This window comes from Antechinus flavipes, chromosome 5 (assembly GCF_016432865.1).
Source record: "Antechinus flavipes isolate AdamAnt ecotype Samford, QLD, Australia chromosome 5, AdamAnt_v2, whole genome shotgun sequence".
Taxonomy (NCBI): domain Eukaryota; kingdom Metazoa; phylum Chordata; class Mammalia; order Dasyuromorphia; family Dasyuridae; genus Antechinus; species Antechinus flavipes.
This window is the reverse complement of record NC_067402.1, coordinates 166433776-166450240: the sequence shown is the minus strand read 5'-3', so window position 1 is coordinate 166450240 and position 16465 is coordinate 166433776.

Sequence of the window (16465 nt, the reverse complement as noted above, 5' to 3'; positions counted from 1 at the left end):
CCTGGGGATTTTTTCTTAGGGAGTTGATTGATAGTTTGTTCTATTTCTTTTTCTGAGATGGGACTGTTTAGGATATTTACTTCTTCCTCTGTTAGTTTGGGCAAGCTGTATTTTTGGAGGTATTTTTCTATTTCATTTAAGTTGTCGAATTTATTGGCATAAAGTTGGGCAAAGTAACTCCTAATTATTGCTCTAATTTCCTCTTCGTTAGTGGTGAGTTCTCCCTTTTCATTTTTAAGACTAACAATTTGATTTTCCTCTTTCCTTTTTTTAATCAGATTTACTAAGGCTTTGTCTATTTTGTTGTTTTTTTCATAGAACCAACTCTTAGTTTTATTAATCAATTCAACAGTTTTTTTACTTTCAATTTTATTGATCTCACCTTTTACTTTTAGAATTTGAAGTTTAGTGTTTGACTGGGGGTTTTTAATTTGTTCCTTTTCTAGCATTTTTAATTGCAAACCCAATTCATTGACCTTCTCTTTCTCTATTTTATACAAATAGGCCTCTAGAGATATGAAATTTCCCCTTATTACCGCTTTGGCTGCATTCCATACATTTTGATATGATGTCTCATTATTATCGTTTTCTTGGGTGAAGTTACTAATTATGTCTATGATTTGCTGTTTCACCCAATCATTCTTTAGTATGAGATTATTTAGTTTCCAATTATTTTTTGGTCTACTTCCCCCTGCTTTTTTGTTGAATGTAATTTTCATTGCATCGTGGTCTGAAAAGGATGCATTTACTATTTCTGCCTTACTACATTTGAGTTTGAGGTTTTTATGTCCTAATATATGGTCAATTTTTGTATAGGTTCCATGAACTGCTGAAAAGAAAGTGTATTCCTTTCTGTCTCCATTACATTTTCTCCAGAGATCTATCATATCTAACTTTTCTAGTATTCTATTTACCTCTTTGACTTCTTTCTTATTTATTTTGTGGTTTGATTTATCTAATTCTGAGAGTGCAAGGTTAAGATCTCCCACTATTATAGTTTTACTGTCTATTTCTTCTTGCAGCTCTCTTAGTTTTTCTTTTAAGAATTTAGATGCTACCCCACTTGGTGCATATATGTTTAATATAGATAGTGCTTCATTATCCATGCTACCCTTTAGCAAGATATAGTGTCTTTCCTTATCTCTTTTAATTAGGTCAATTTTTGCTTTAGCTTGATCTGAGATCAGGATGGCTACCCCTGCTTTTTTGACTTCACCTGAAGCATAGTAAATTTTGCTCCAACCTTTTACCTTTAACCTGCATGTATCTCCCCGCTTCAGGTGTGTTTCCTGTAAACAACATATTGTAGGATTCTGGCTTTTAATCCATTCTGCTAACCGCTTCCTCTTTATGGGGGAGTTTACCCCGTTCACGTTTATGGTTAGAATGACCAATTCTGTATTACTTGCCATCTTGTTAACCCCGGTTTATGCTTTCCTCCCTTCTTTCCCCTTTCCCCCCCTTCCAAGTATTAAGCTTGTGAGCACTCCTTGCTTCTCACAGCCCTCCCTTTTTAGTGTCCCTCCCCCCGCCTTAGAGTTCCTCCCCCTATCTTACCCCTTTCCCTCCCAGTTCCCGTATTCCCTTCCGCTTAGCTTATTCCTTCCCTTTCCACTTTTCCCTTCTCACTTTTCAATGAGATGGGAGAAGTTTCACCATAGATTGAATATGTCTTAAGATTTTTCACTTAAAGCCAATTCTGAAGGCAGTAAGATACCCACTATATTCATCCCCCTCCATTCTTTCTCTCAGATATAATAGGTTTCCTATGCCTCTTCATGAGATGTACTACCCCCACTTTACCCTTTTTCTGGTACAATGTCCTTTCCACATCAATTTCTAGAACAAGGTATACATGTATTCTTTATACATCTATATAGTCAAAATATAGTTCCCAAGATTAATCTTTACCTTTTTAGATTTCTCTTGAGTTCTATATTTGTAGATCAAACTTTTTGTTAAGTTCTGGTTTTTTCATCAGAAATAGATGAAATTCGCTTACTTCGTTGAATGTCCATCTTCTTCCCTGGAAAAGGATGCTCATTCTCGCTGGGTAAGTTATTTTTGGTTGCATACCAAGTTCCTTAGCCTTTCGGAATATTATATTCCAGGCCCTTCGATCTTTTAATGTGGATGCTGCCAGATCCTGGGTGATCCTTATTGTGGCTCCTTGATACTTGAATTGGGTTTTTCTAGCCACTTGCAATATTTTTTCTTTCATCTGAGGGTTCTGGCATTTGGCCACTATATTCCTTGGTGTTTTGATTTTAGGATCCCTTTCAGTGGGTGATCGATGAATCCTTTCAATGTTTATTTTTTCCTCTGTTCCTATGACTTCTGGGCAGTTCTCTTTGATAATTTCCTGGAAGACAGTGTCCAGGCTCTTTTTTTCATCATGTTTTTCTGGGAGTCCAATGATTCTCAGATTGTCTCTCCTGGATCTGTTTTCCAGGTCTGTTGTCTTCCCCAGAAGGTATTTCACATTTTTCTCCATTGTTTGATTTTTTTGGATTTGCTTGACTGATTCTTCTTGTCTCCTCGAGTCATTCAATTCCACTTGTTCAATTCTGATTTTCAGTGAAGTATTCTCTTCACTCACTTTTTTAAAATCTTTCTCTAATTGTCCAATTGAGTTCTTTTGTTCTGTGGAATTTTTTTCCATTTCGCCAATTTTGTTTTTTAGAGAGCTGTTTTCTGTTTCCAGTTCACTAATCCTATTTTTCAAGGATTTTACTTCTTTATCCACTCTCTCTTTAACTTTCTCCAGGCTCTTTTGCCAAGCCTCCCTCTCCTTTTCCCAAGCCTCACTCTGCTTTCCCCATTTTTCTTCTAGCTCCCTTGTGAGAGCCTTTTTAATCACTTCTATGAGGTTCATCTGTGCTGAGGAACAGACAATCTCCTCCTTTGGGGATTCACGTGGGGACTGCCTATTTTTAGTCTCCTCAGGATTTAGAGTCTGCTCTCTATCTGTGTAGAAGCTGTCAAGGGTTAAAGTCCTCTTCAGCTTCTTGCTCATTCTGTCTATTAATCAGAGACAAACTACCAAAGAAAAACAGAAAAAACTGGAGTCTTTCTTTGGGGGGGGGCTGGGTGTGTTATCGAGCTTCCTCTACAGACTGCAGGGGGCAGCAGTGAGGCACTAGCAGGACTGTGCTGCGCCTGCGCTCTGAGATCCCAAAGCGTGCTGAGTCACTGAGGGGGGGAAAGGGGGGGGCGGCCAGGTCCTGAGAGACTCCAGCTGTTTGGGGTTGTGTTCTTCAGCCCCGGTGTTTTTAGCTTCTCTGCTGGGCTGTTGACTTGCTGCCGGAGGAAAGTATCCAAACCTGTAGCGAAGCTCTCCCCGCAGAGACGGCTACGATCACTCTCCACCCCCTCTCCAGTCTGCTCCTGTGCCCTCACTGCCGCTGCCCGCCGCCTGCGCCCGATCTAAAACCGCCCCAGCCCTCCAGTAAAGACAGACCTTTCTTGGCAGATCTCAAGGATGGCTTCTCTTGGTAACTATTTGTGGGTTTTTTTCAGTCAAGCATTGATTCAGAGGCTTGTAATGAAATGGATAGTGAGAGAAAGCGTGGAGCTTATGCAGCTGTGAGCCTCCTCTCCGCCATCTTAACCGGAAGTCCAAATCTTATATCTCAAAGAATCCAATGATTCCTGAGGTTTTTCAAGTCCTACAACAATCTTATCATGTCTCAGAGAATCCAATGATTCCTGAGGGTTTTCAAGTCCTACAACAATCTTATCATGTCTCAGAGAATCCAATGATCCCTGAGGGTTTTGAAGTCCAACAGTTTTCTATGTCCATGAGTCAAACACCATAACTGCCATGCTCTTTTAATGGTGAGCACAATGAGCAACAGAATCACCTGATATTTCTTGGGTATTCTCCTTTGTTTCAAGGGTCTGCTCCATCTCTCTGTGATGGACAAGACGAATATGGCTCATAGCCATCCATCTGATTCCTTCTCCACCTGTAGAGATACAAGCAAACCCTCTCCCCCAAGTAGTTAACCTATCTGGTCCCCATTCACCCCTTTCTGGGTCTCTCCACATCTGCTTGCAAATTTTCTCCTTGATTTGATAATTTTGAAGTCTCACTATGCTCCTTGGAGTTTTCATTTTGGGATCTCTTTCAGGAGGTGATTGGTGAATTCCATTTTTTCTTTCAACTCAAGAATTCTTTATGAATTCTTCCAGAACTTTGTGAAATAGGGACTAAATAGATTTCATCTGGAGCTGATTTGCCCTTAATATCCTCAGGGTTTTAGGTCTGTTCTCTTTCTGCATAAGAGCTAAAAGCTTTTTATGTTCAGAGTTCTTTTTTTTTTTTTTTTTTTTTTTTTTTTTTTTTTTTTTTGCTTATTGTGTTTAACGTTGAGGACTGCTTTTTAAGGTAAAGTGGTGACAGCTGCTTTAATTTCCCTGGGGCAGTTCTGGTTTACTGAGTACCAGTACTGGGTAAGCACAGCTGGATTCTACATTTTTTCCAAGGCCAGGTGGCTCAAAAATTGCCTTTTGTATTTGCTTTGAACGTCTTACAGCTAATCTGCTGATCTACTGGCTTGTAACCAGGACAGAGCAGCCTAAAATCATCACAGTAGATTACCTGGTGCATGGACACACAGCAATAACCTGCCTCCCTGCCCCAGCTCCTTGCTTCTAGTTCCCTGTGTTGCAGTCTGACCTCAACAGCCTCTCCCTCTGCCCAATTGAAAGAGACCCTTTCTGAAGTTCTTCCAAAGTATTTTATTCTGTACTTGTTGTACTTCAAATATTCTTGCTTCCATCACTCCAAAACTAATTCAGAGATTTAATCTGCTGTTTATTTGAAGGAAGCTCAGAGGAGTTCAGAAAGATATGTGTCTACTCCATGCCATCTTAGCTCCCCTCCCTCCCTTCCTTTCTCTCTCTCTCTCTCTCTCTTTCTCTCTCTCTCTCTCTCTCTCTCTCTCTCTCTCTCTCTTCCTCCCTCCTCCCCTCCCTCTGTCTTTCTTCTTTCCATATACTTTCTCTTGGTATTCTCTTCTGGTACCAAAGTTTCACTTTCCTATCAATATATGGATTTGTACTTTCACTCTTAAATATCATTGTTTAATCTGTAATTATCTGTTTGGCATCTCTACCAGCAAGTCCCATTGACAACTGAATCAAGTCAAAGATGGAGGTCATTTTCTAATCCCACAACAGCTACCATCCTGCCTTTAAATCTCTGTATTTCTTGTAGAGGGCATCATCCTTTCAGTCATCTGTGTTCATGCCTTTAGAGTTATCATTAGCTTTTCTCTCTCTTTGTAAAAAAAAAAATTCACTAGTCTCTATATTGAAAGAAACAAATAAAAACTTGTCTTATAGATATCACCTTATAGAACCTTTTTTCAATTATCCTTATTTATTTATATAACCTTCACCAATAGCACTGTTCTTTACTGATTCTTCCCTGGACTTTTGCAATTATCTCACATTTGTTGTCTCTACTTCCAGAATGGAATATAAAGGTCAGCTCTCAAATCTGTATTTGAGCAGTTACGTCCTGGATTCTCTCTACCTGTAAGATATTGTCAATTAAAATGAAAAGAGAATAGTCATGGTGAAGTGGACAGAAAGATGGATTTATCTTTCTATTCCATTCTGCACACAGCTGTCCAATTATTTTTCTTTAAGCAAATTATGAGTATAATACTTGTTTGCTCTAAAATCTACATTGGCTCCCTACTGCAATGACTATAAAACACAAATCCCTCAGTTTTTCTTTTGAGACTCTTCACAATCTTGTTGAAACTTACCACTTCAGTTGAAACTTACCACTTCAGTCTTATTTCACATTCATAAAATATACCTTGCATTTTGGTCAATTTGGAAGACAAACTTTTCTTCAAACTTGACTGTTCATGTCCTACTCAGCACATTTTTATAAACCATTCCAGATTCCTGAAGTACACTTTCATTTCATCTTTACCTTTCAGAATCTTTCTTAAAGGATTAGCTCAAATTCCATACTCTGGGAAGTACTATTGACCCTATCACCTTGTTAGAATAATTTGGCTCCCAAAAATATTTTAAATCTGTTTATGTAAATGTATTGACTATAATTACTGTTGCCATACTGAAGGATTTGAGTTGGAAGAGAGGATTAGAAAATGCCACCAGTTAAGTATGTCAGAACTATTAGCTAAATGTTTTCAAGAATGTGTCCATGTTACCATTGCTATTCATGTGCTGAATATTACAAATCTGTCACTAAAAACTGCCATATCCATTCTTTTGATTGTATCTCTTCATATTTTGTTTCACTGTTACTATAAATGTTAATTGGAAATTGCTTTAGGCAGAACTCACATGACTGTCTTGGGAAATTCTGAAGGCTTATGTCTTTCCCTGCAATTGCTTGTCCCTCTAATTGCTTGTATCATGAATAGAATGCCTTTGATAGACTTTAAGTTAAACTGCAGAGTGAAGCATGTTTTCTTCTATTTTTAACTGTATGCAATTTGTATGCTTTCAATAAAATACAATCTATACCCCCAGTGCTTAGTACTGTTCCCTACTAAGTAGTAGATGTTTAGTGTATGTATTTAAAAGTCAGCTGAATGGAAATGAATCGATTATTCTTAAATACCATGATGAGCAAGTGAGGTTGCCAAGAGTATGTAATGATTTTACCATCTTCAGTTCCTAAAAAGTCTATATACTTAGAAGACATAAAATGTTGTTGTCATATGAAGTTAAAAAAAAGAGAATTGGTAGTTGGTGAGGAAGATACTTGTAAAGTATGGTTGCTGACTTGAAATATGGGCAGTCTATAAAATCAGACATATTTATTTAGTGAGTAAAAATATTTATGTAAATGAGATGAGGAATGGAGTTGAATTAAAAACACTGAAAGTAAAAGATAAAGAATAAAATTTGTTACATATTATCCAATCGTCATTGTCAATAACAGAACAAATGAAAAACAATGTATCAAGTTTAATTAGAGCTACTAAAAGCATGATTCACAAGAAAGAAATTCATTTAGAATTATTTGATCTATGGTAAAAAGAATCAGAAGTATAATAACTGAGAGTGAATGGTGAATAAAACAAATTGATCTCTTATTTATGCTGGCCTCTGAAGGAAGGTAAAGAAGGTAAAGATTAATGAGTTCCCAGGAACACAGGATCACATTTATAGTTGGATGAGGCTCTAGTGATTATCTAGTACCTCTAATTAAGAAACAAAGCAAATGATACCAAAATGGACGAGTAACTTTTCCACATAGCTACCACATAATACCACAGTTTTGTTTTATTTTTAAATAAATTTTATAAATGCCTTTGGTGTGTTGATTTAGTTTTTGGGTCAATTATTTCATTAATATAGATGACTACTGATGAAAAAACTTCCTCTACAAGTATAGATAGGCAACTACCAGGTTTTAGTTGTTTGGAACATTGGGCAATTATGCAATTTGCTTAAGATTACAGAGCCAATGTATGCCAGAGGCTGAACTTAAACCCAGATATTCATGTATTTGAGGAGTATTCTCTAATAATTACTTTCTTTCTGCTTTAAAAGACAATAGTTTCTAAATAAAGAGGATACAGAATGCAGTGATTTGAGATCTGAGTTTAGGGAAAAAAAAAAAAACTCGGATTAAGTTTTAACTTTGATAGAGTTTAACTCAGGATGTTTGGCAAAACATTTTAACCTTTCAGGCTTATTGGCAATTCTCTAAGATTATAAATTGTTTAGAAGATGTTAACATATTCATAAAGGGAATTTCCTTATCTTTATCCATCTATGAAAATATATATGCAGTGCTGATCCTAGCTTCTGAGACATTAAACCCTTCTCAAATTGAATTGTCCTGTAACAACAGCAACAACAACAAAATTAAATCAGAATGACCATACTTGGTAGTTCATCCAATACTTTACTCATCTAATCCCCTAACTATATTTCAAAATTCATATTATGCTTTTCTGAAGTCAAAATTGGTTATTATAAGTATTCAGTTAGGCTTCATTCCATTCCTTTACTACAGAAATTACACACACACACACACACACACACACACATTCACACACATATACAGACGTACATATATGGATGGATGGATGGAGATTGTGTGTGTCTATATATATACATATATAGACACCCCCATACACACATATTACATTTTTCTCATTATAGGCAACAATTTCAAGTTAATGTTCCATTAAACTTTGGAGGAATGCCATAACCATTAGTAAACTATATTTTTTTCTCTCTTTCTTTTTTCTTTCCTTTTTTTATTCCTCTTTCTTTCTTTTCTTTTTTCTTTCTTCTTTCTTTCTTTCTTTTTTCTTTCTTCTTTCTTTCTTTCTTTCTTTCTTTCTTTCTTTCTTTCTTTTTTCTCTTCCCTCTTTCTTCTTTCTTTCTTTTCTTCCTTCCTTTATTTTTTCTTTATTCCTTCCTTTCTTTTTTCTCTTTCTTTCTTTCTTTCTTTCTTTCTTTCACAGATTTGTGCCCATATGGGCCAGAGTTCCACTGGCAGCTTTTTGAAGTCATGAAAAAAAAAATCTTCATACATCTTTGTACATAGAAATGATAACACTTATAATATTTAAACAATTCCAATAATATACTTTAATATTCTATTCCTGCCCCCTGGCAGAAGTTTGAAAGAAATGAAATAGGTTAAGCAAAAGGAAGAGTAAACTTTATGAGAAATACATAAAATAAGCAATGCATTCTAAGCATGGCTAAATTCAGGTCAAGCTCAAAATATAACTATGTGCAATGTAGGCTCAGTCCCTTCTGATTGGAAATTTTGAAGGGATTTGCTGAAAGCCTTGTAAAGGCTGTTTCAGGTAATATAAAACTCCTATGCCAAAGTAGGAGGTCCCTTCAAGCCACCTTTTTTCCCCTTGTGATTTGATGAAACCTCTCATTTTTTTGACCTCTCAACAAAGTAAAACCAAGTTGTTCACCAGCTGAATATAAAGTTCCACCTACCTACAGCTCTTTGAAGAGAAGCCTGTTGGGCCCTTTGAATCTGTTCAGGGTGTACGGAGATCTTTTATAATAAATTGTGTTTTTCAGATTAAAAAGAAAACTCAAAGGAAGGTGTTAATATAATTGAGATATGATAAGTTTGACAGTAAGTGTCATTATCAGAGTTCCACTGGCAGCTTTTTGAAGTCATGAAAAAAAAAATCTTCATACATCTTTGTACATAGAAATGATAACGCTTACAATATTTAAACAATTCCAATAATATACTTTAATATTCTACTCCTGCCCCCTTCATTCTGTGGGTTATACAGGTAAAATATCATTCATATTATTTGGATTTATGATTTATGGAGATGGAATGTTTTATTCTATTCAACATGCACATAGGATGTTGTTCCTCAAATACCAAACATATTTGTTTAAAAAAAGGAAGTTGACAGATGGACAATAATCTAAATAAACCTTCCCCCATATCTATTTAACAGAAAAGTATTCAGTTACAAATTGATTTAATTTCATAATTTGATGAGTACATATCCATCAGATCACTGAGACAATTCAGTTAAAAGCAAAGTTGTTTAAGTTTTGTTTTTTTCCTTCCTTGTCTGAATTATCTACTACTTTGATTAACATTCCTTAGAGAAGGCCATAATTAAGAAGTTCACCACCTATATATTACTAAGAGGACTTATTTTAAGACAAGAATGTTTGGGAGTGTTCTCTTAGTTATGTCTTCCAATATTTGCTAACTTATTTCTTAAAGTTTTTAGCCTTCTCTTTTTTTTTTCTTTTTTAATAAAGAAGATGTTCATTTCAAGTCTTAAAATAAGGTGGAAATAATTGTCTGAGGGGTTATTTGACAGAATAGGAAAAAAGAGGAAAAAATAGATGCAATGGTAAAAAATATATATAATGAGAGAAATCTATGGGACATTGACCCGATGAAAGATATCATGAATTTTTGTTGCTGCACACATACACATACATATGCATGAGTGAATGTAAAACAATTCATCAAGTCAATGAATATATTTGCTTGATTTCTCTAATAGAGACAAAACAACTATTTGATAAATAGAACTGGATTAGAATCAGGAAAATCTGAATCTGAATCCTTACTTATGCACTTTCTAACTATATGATACTCAGTAATCTACTTTTTCTCACTGTGTCTCATTTGTAAGGCCATGATGTTTTATTCAATGACCTTTAATGGCCCTCTTAATGAAACATCTTTAATTTGTTTTCTTGTTTGTTTATCATGGACACCTTTATGAGTTTGGCAAAGTTTCTGGACTCTGTTATCAGAACATTTCTTTTTAAATGCATAAAATAAAATATGCAAGATTAGCAAGAGAACTAATTATGCTATAGTTATAAAAACTTTACAAGTTCATAAATATCAGGCTAAAACCTTTGTAAATGTGTGATTAATCTAAACATAGAAATACAATCATATTATGTTACCTACCCATGGGTAAAATTCTAGATAAAAAACTCATTACAAGAACTGAATATTATACCATTTAAAAATTGAAATTTGTAAAATTAAACTTTTATTAAACTTTAGCTCAGTGGTTTTTAGTTATATCAAACATTGCAAACCCATTTGGAGTTGGCAAATATGCTGGAGTAGTTTGATATTTTCTTCTCCAGTTCATTTCACAGATGAAGAAGTGAAGCAAAAAGGGTGAAATGACTTGCTCAGGTCATCTAGCTAGTAGGTATGTCTGAGTCAGATATCAACTCAATGATATATTTTACATTTTCATCTATTTTTTCAAAATTTTTTTTTGCTTTTATTTGACTACTTCTTGATGTCTCAATTAGTCATTCATTTCTATTATTTAAAGGAGTTATTTGTTCACTGGGATTTTTTTCCCATTTCACCAATTCTACTTTTTAAGCAATTATTCTATTTTTTTTTCATTTTACCAATTCTATTTTTTAAGAAATGAAAACATTTTATATTTTTTCCCATTTCACCAAATGTATTTTAAGGAATCATTTTCTTCAATTTCTGTGTTTCCTTTGCCAAACTCTCCTGTAAAGCTTTCGTGTCCATTCCTTATTTTTCTTCTAACTCTTAAGATTCTTTAACATTTTTTTCCAAGACAGCCTTCTGAGTTGAAGATGAGTTCAGATCACTCTTCGAAGCTTCATCTGGAGATGTTTTGCTTTTCATGTCCTGAGGATTTGAAGTCTGTTCTTCCTTATTTCCATAATAGCAATTTATATCCAGAGCTCTTTTTTTGCTTTTTTGCTCATTTTTAAAGACTGAGGTCTGCTTCTAAGGGACAGAGGAGATTGTCTCAAGTTTCTCTTCAGCATGACTAGGGTTTTACAATGTCCTGGGGCCAGTAGAGCTGCAGGCTTCCTCCCTGCACTGGTTGAAAATGGCCAAGGTTGACCTGTTATGCTGTTATGTTTAGGGGCTCACTATTTGCCTTCTGTAAATGCATTTGAGAAATCACATGCAGTCTGCTGACCCACTGGCTTCTGAACAAAGTATTCAATGCTGCTGTATTTTGGCTAAGAGATCCTCACTATATTCACTGCTCAGGGTTTTTTTGTCCTGAGCCTCCCTGTGCTAAACCTGTTCTGGGCCATGTCCTTTCCTGCCTGATTGAGACAGACCTTTCTTGAAGTCCTTCCAAGAGATCTTCTAGTAGAAATTTCTTACAACTCACATAAGTCATCAGCATTCTTATATATCACTAACAAAACCCAACAGTTGGAGTTACAAAAAGAAATTCCATTTAAAGTAACGACTGATTGTATAAAATATTTAGGAATCTATCTGCCAAGGGGAAAATCAGAAACTTTATGAGCAAAACAACAAAACACTTTCCACACAAATTAAGTCTGATCTAACCAACTGGAAAAATATTAAATGCTCTTGGATTGGGTGAGCAAATATAATAAAGATGTCAATACCACCTAAATTAATCTATTTATTTAGCGCTATTCCAATCAGACTCCCCAAAAACTACTTTGATGAATTAGAAAAAATAACAACAAAGTTCATATGGAAAAACAAAAGATCAAGAATTTCAAGGGAATTCACGAAAAAAAAAATCAAATGAAGGTGGCCTACCTGTACCAGATCTAAAATTATATTATAAAGCAACAGTTACTAAAACCATCTGGTATTGGCTAAGAAATAGACTAGTTGATCAATGGAATAGGTTAGGTTCAAAGGACAAAACAGCCAATAATTTTAATAATATAATGTTTGACAAAGCCAAAGACACCAGTTTCTGGGATAAGAATGCATTATTTGACAAAAATTGCTGGGAAAATTGGAAATCAGTATGGCAGAAACTAGGCATTGACCCATACTTAACACTGTACACCAAGATAAGGTTAAAATGGGTTCATGACCTAGGCATAAAGAATGAGATGATAAATAAATTGGAAGAGCATAGGATAGTTTACCTCGCAGACCTGTGGAAGAGGGAGGAATTTATGACCAAAGAAGAACTAGAGATCACTATTGACCACAACATAGAAAATTTTGATTATATCAAATTGAAAAGTTTTTGTACAAACAAAACAAATGCAAACAAGATTAGAAGGGAAACAATAAATTGGGAAAATATTTTTACAATCAAAGGTTCTAATAAAGGCCTCATTTCCAAAATATATAAAGAATTGACTCTAATCTATAAGAAATCAAACCATTCTCCAATTGATAAATGGTCAAAGGATATGAACAGACAATTCTCAGACGAAGAAATTGAAACTATTTATAGACATATGAAAATATGCTCCAAATCATTATTAATCAGAGAAATGCAAATTAAGACAACTTTGAGATACCACTACATACCTGTCATATTGGCTAGAATGACAGGGAAAGATAATGGGGAACGTTGGAGGGGATGTGGGAAAACAGGGACACTGATACATTGTTGGTGGAATTGTGAACACATCCAGCCATTCTGGAGAGCAATTTGGAATTGTGCTCAAAAAGTTATCAAACTGTGCATACCCTTTGATCCAGCAGTGTTTCTACTGGGCTTATACCCCAAAGAGATACTAAAGAAAGGAAAGGGACCTGTATGTGCCAAAATGTTTGTGGCAGCCCTGTTTGTAGTGGCTAGAAGCTGGAAAATGAAAGGATGTCCATCAATTGGAGAATGGTTGAGCAAATTGTGGTATATGAACGTTATGGAATATTATTGTTCTGTAAGGAATGACCAGCAGAATGAATACAGAGAGGACTGGCGAGACTTACATGAACTGATGCTGAGTGAAATGAGGAGAACCAGGAGATCATTATATACCTCAACAATGATACTGTTTGAGGATGCATTCTGATGGAAGTGGATTTCTTCGATAAAGAGAGCCTTAATTGATCAAAGATGGACAGAAGCAGCTACACCCAGAGAAAGAACACTGGGAAATGAATATAAATAAAAATTTAATGTTACTTTTCATGTTCCAGGCACTCTTTATAGCTTCTTCAATTCCATAGTGATGGAGTTGTTCTATCCAAGATAAAGCAAGCCCTCCAACCCCATTCCATTACCTTACTACCTATACACTACTATCTGATATCATCAAACTACTCTAACCATAAACTAACCTCCATGGATTCAAACTCATCCATCAAAACTGACATAATACCTACCCACAATTTCCTGGCTGTCATTTATCTATATTTATTTTTGTCTCCCTATTGGTGCTCCATTATTTTTATTTTTCTCAACTTAACTCCAAGATACCCATTTCTTTCACTATTCTCTGGATGCGTATTCCATAGGTAAAAATAAGCTTCATAATACTGGCTTGCTGATAATGTTAGGGACATTGTACCCCATTGCCACTTCGAGGATCTCCCCCTACATTTTCACCATTCCAATATAGTGGTTGTCTGCCAATGTCCAGAGCAATTTCCTTTTGTTCAAAGAGTTTATACGCAAGTCACAGTTTTTCGCTCCTTTCCAACTCCTGTGAAATTTATCATTTCCACTAATTACACAGTTTTGCACTAACTTCTTTTTTCCTGTACTGTTCATGTCCTAGCCTTCCAAGCCAAGATGACTTTTCCTAAAACATCTATTTCCACTTAGGAAATCCTTTCCCTGAAATATCCAAGAATTCCTGGAACCTTATCAATCTGGAACACTCTCTGTGTAAAACTTAATCCTTTCTTTTTGGGATGAGTTCTTCTTGGGGTATCCATTTGGTAAAAGTCAAAAACAACTTTCATTTACCTCCCATGCCTGGCTTCTGAATTTAAAATCAGTTCCCCTATTCTGCTTACTATCCCACCCTCCATTTTCCATTTTTTGTATATTGTCTTCTTCTAAAAGAAGTAAGTTCCTTTATGGCAGCAAACTTTTTTTTTCTTTTTTACTTGTATTCACATATTTAGCACTTAACACAGTACCTCACATATAGTGGTAACCCCTTAATAAATGCTTGTTTTCTCCCTTCCTTCCTTTTTCTTTATTCCATTTTCCTGCCTTTCTTTTGATTCTTTCTTTGCTCCATCCTTCTTTGCTTTTCTTTCTCTCTCTTTTCCCCTTCTATCTTTCTTTTATTCTTCCTTTCATTCTTCTTCTTTCCCTCTTCTTTCTGTTCCTTCCCTTCCTCCCTGTCTCTTTCTTTCCTTTATTCTTTCCTTCCAGTGATCCATTCCTTTCATTACTGCAGCTATACATAAATGTTGTCATATTCTTGATGTTACTGTAACCTAAAACTGCAATAGTTTCATGTTTATGAACTCTGAGGTTGTTTTATCTGATCAGAATCTGTTCTAATTCTATTTCTCCCTTTACCTTGCAGTCCCTAAACCACTTCTTTCTCTCCATTGCCACTTCTTATCCTTCAAAACTCTTCTTTTATTTCTAGGTAATGTTGCTTGTATTAGCAACTTATGCTGTTACAAATTTTGCCCTTCCAAGATTCAGCCTTGAAGGATTCACACTATCCACTACCCTTACTCTCACAATTTACTGAATGAAGATGGAAAAATCAACAAAAATGTGCTTACCAAGTCCAACACCAATACACAGTATATAATCTACATTGGTTTCTCACTTCAGCAAAGTAATCCTATGCAATTTCCTTTATTTATTCAACATTCCATTTATTAAAGATATGTTGGGATTATTTAAACCTTTCAACGTCTCTTCAAAACTTCCATTGCTTCTTCTCTTCTAATGCTCTCCACTGAGAATTTTGCTTAATATTTCACTAGAAAAAAATTCAGTTGGGGGTAGAGCCAAGATGGTGGAGAGGAGACATGTCTTCTTCTGAGCTTTCCCCATGACCATAATACTAAACAGCAAATCCACCCTCTGAACTAGTTTTGTAGTGACAGAACTCACGAATATTTGAAGGGTAACATTACCAGCAGAAGATAATTTCAAAGATCTTCATAAAAGGTCTGTTTCAAGTGGGCATGCAGGGAGGAGGGCCAAGTGTAAGCAGGCTGAGTACAGAAGCTGAGTGCAAGCACTGTACAGTCCAAGGGCAATATGGGTATCACTGGAGAATCTATTGGGAGGAATCTACAGCAGTGCTGCCTACTCTGCCCTGGTTGCAAGCCAGTAGAACAGCAGATTAGTTATAATACATTCTACACAAATACATAGTGAACCCATATATGCCAGAATGTCATAAGACCTGGCCATGCCCACTCAACATGGGAAGGCAGTCAGCACTAACCCAGTACAGCCAATGACAATTATAAAGGGAGCTTGGACAATCTCTCCCTTGCCCTAAAAGCAGACCTCAACTTTTTAAAAATGAGCAAAAGAACAAAAAGTATTCTGATCATAGATAGTTTTTAATGGTAAAAGAGAATAACAGATTCCAAACCCTGAGATTATCTCTAGATGAAGTCCCAAAGGATTATATAAGCTGATCCCCATCTCATAAGGTTCTCTTGGTAGACATTATAAAGGATCTTAAAATTGAGAGCTGGAAGAAAAATAGGGAAAGGAAATGAGAACTTTACAAAAGGATTTGAAAAAAGAAACACAGATTTCTGTGTTTCTGTGTTCTGAAGAAAACTCCTTACAAAATAGATTTAGTGAAATTAAAAAAGCATATAACTCCAAACAAAATAAAATTGTCAAAAGGCAAAAAAGAAAACAACTCCCTGAAAAACAGAATTTGTGACCTGGAAAAAGAAAATAACTACTTCAAAACAGAATTTGTGAAATGAAAAAAAAATAAATTTATACAACAAAACAACTCATTTAAAAATTCAATTGGCTGGGGGTGAAACTAAGATGGTGGAGAGGACACATTTTTTCTGACCTTCTCTCACAACCCTCAGACTAATTCGAAATCCAGCTTTGGAATTAGTTAGGGACTTGCAGTATCTACAAATATAAGGAGTGCAACAGATTACCAGCAGAAGATAATTTCAAAGATCACCAGAAAAAAATAATTCACTAAAAATCAGAACTGAAAATATGGAAATGAATGACTCAATGAGACATCAAGAATCAGTCAAGCAAAATCAAAAATA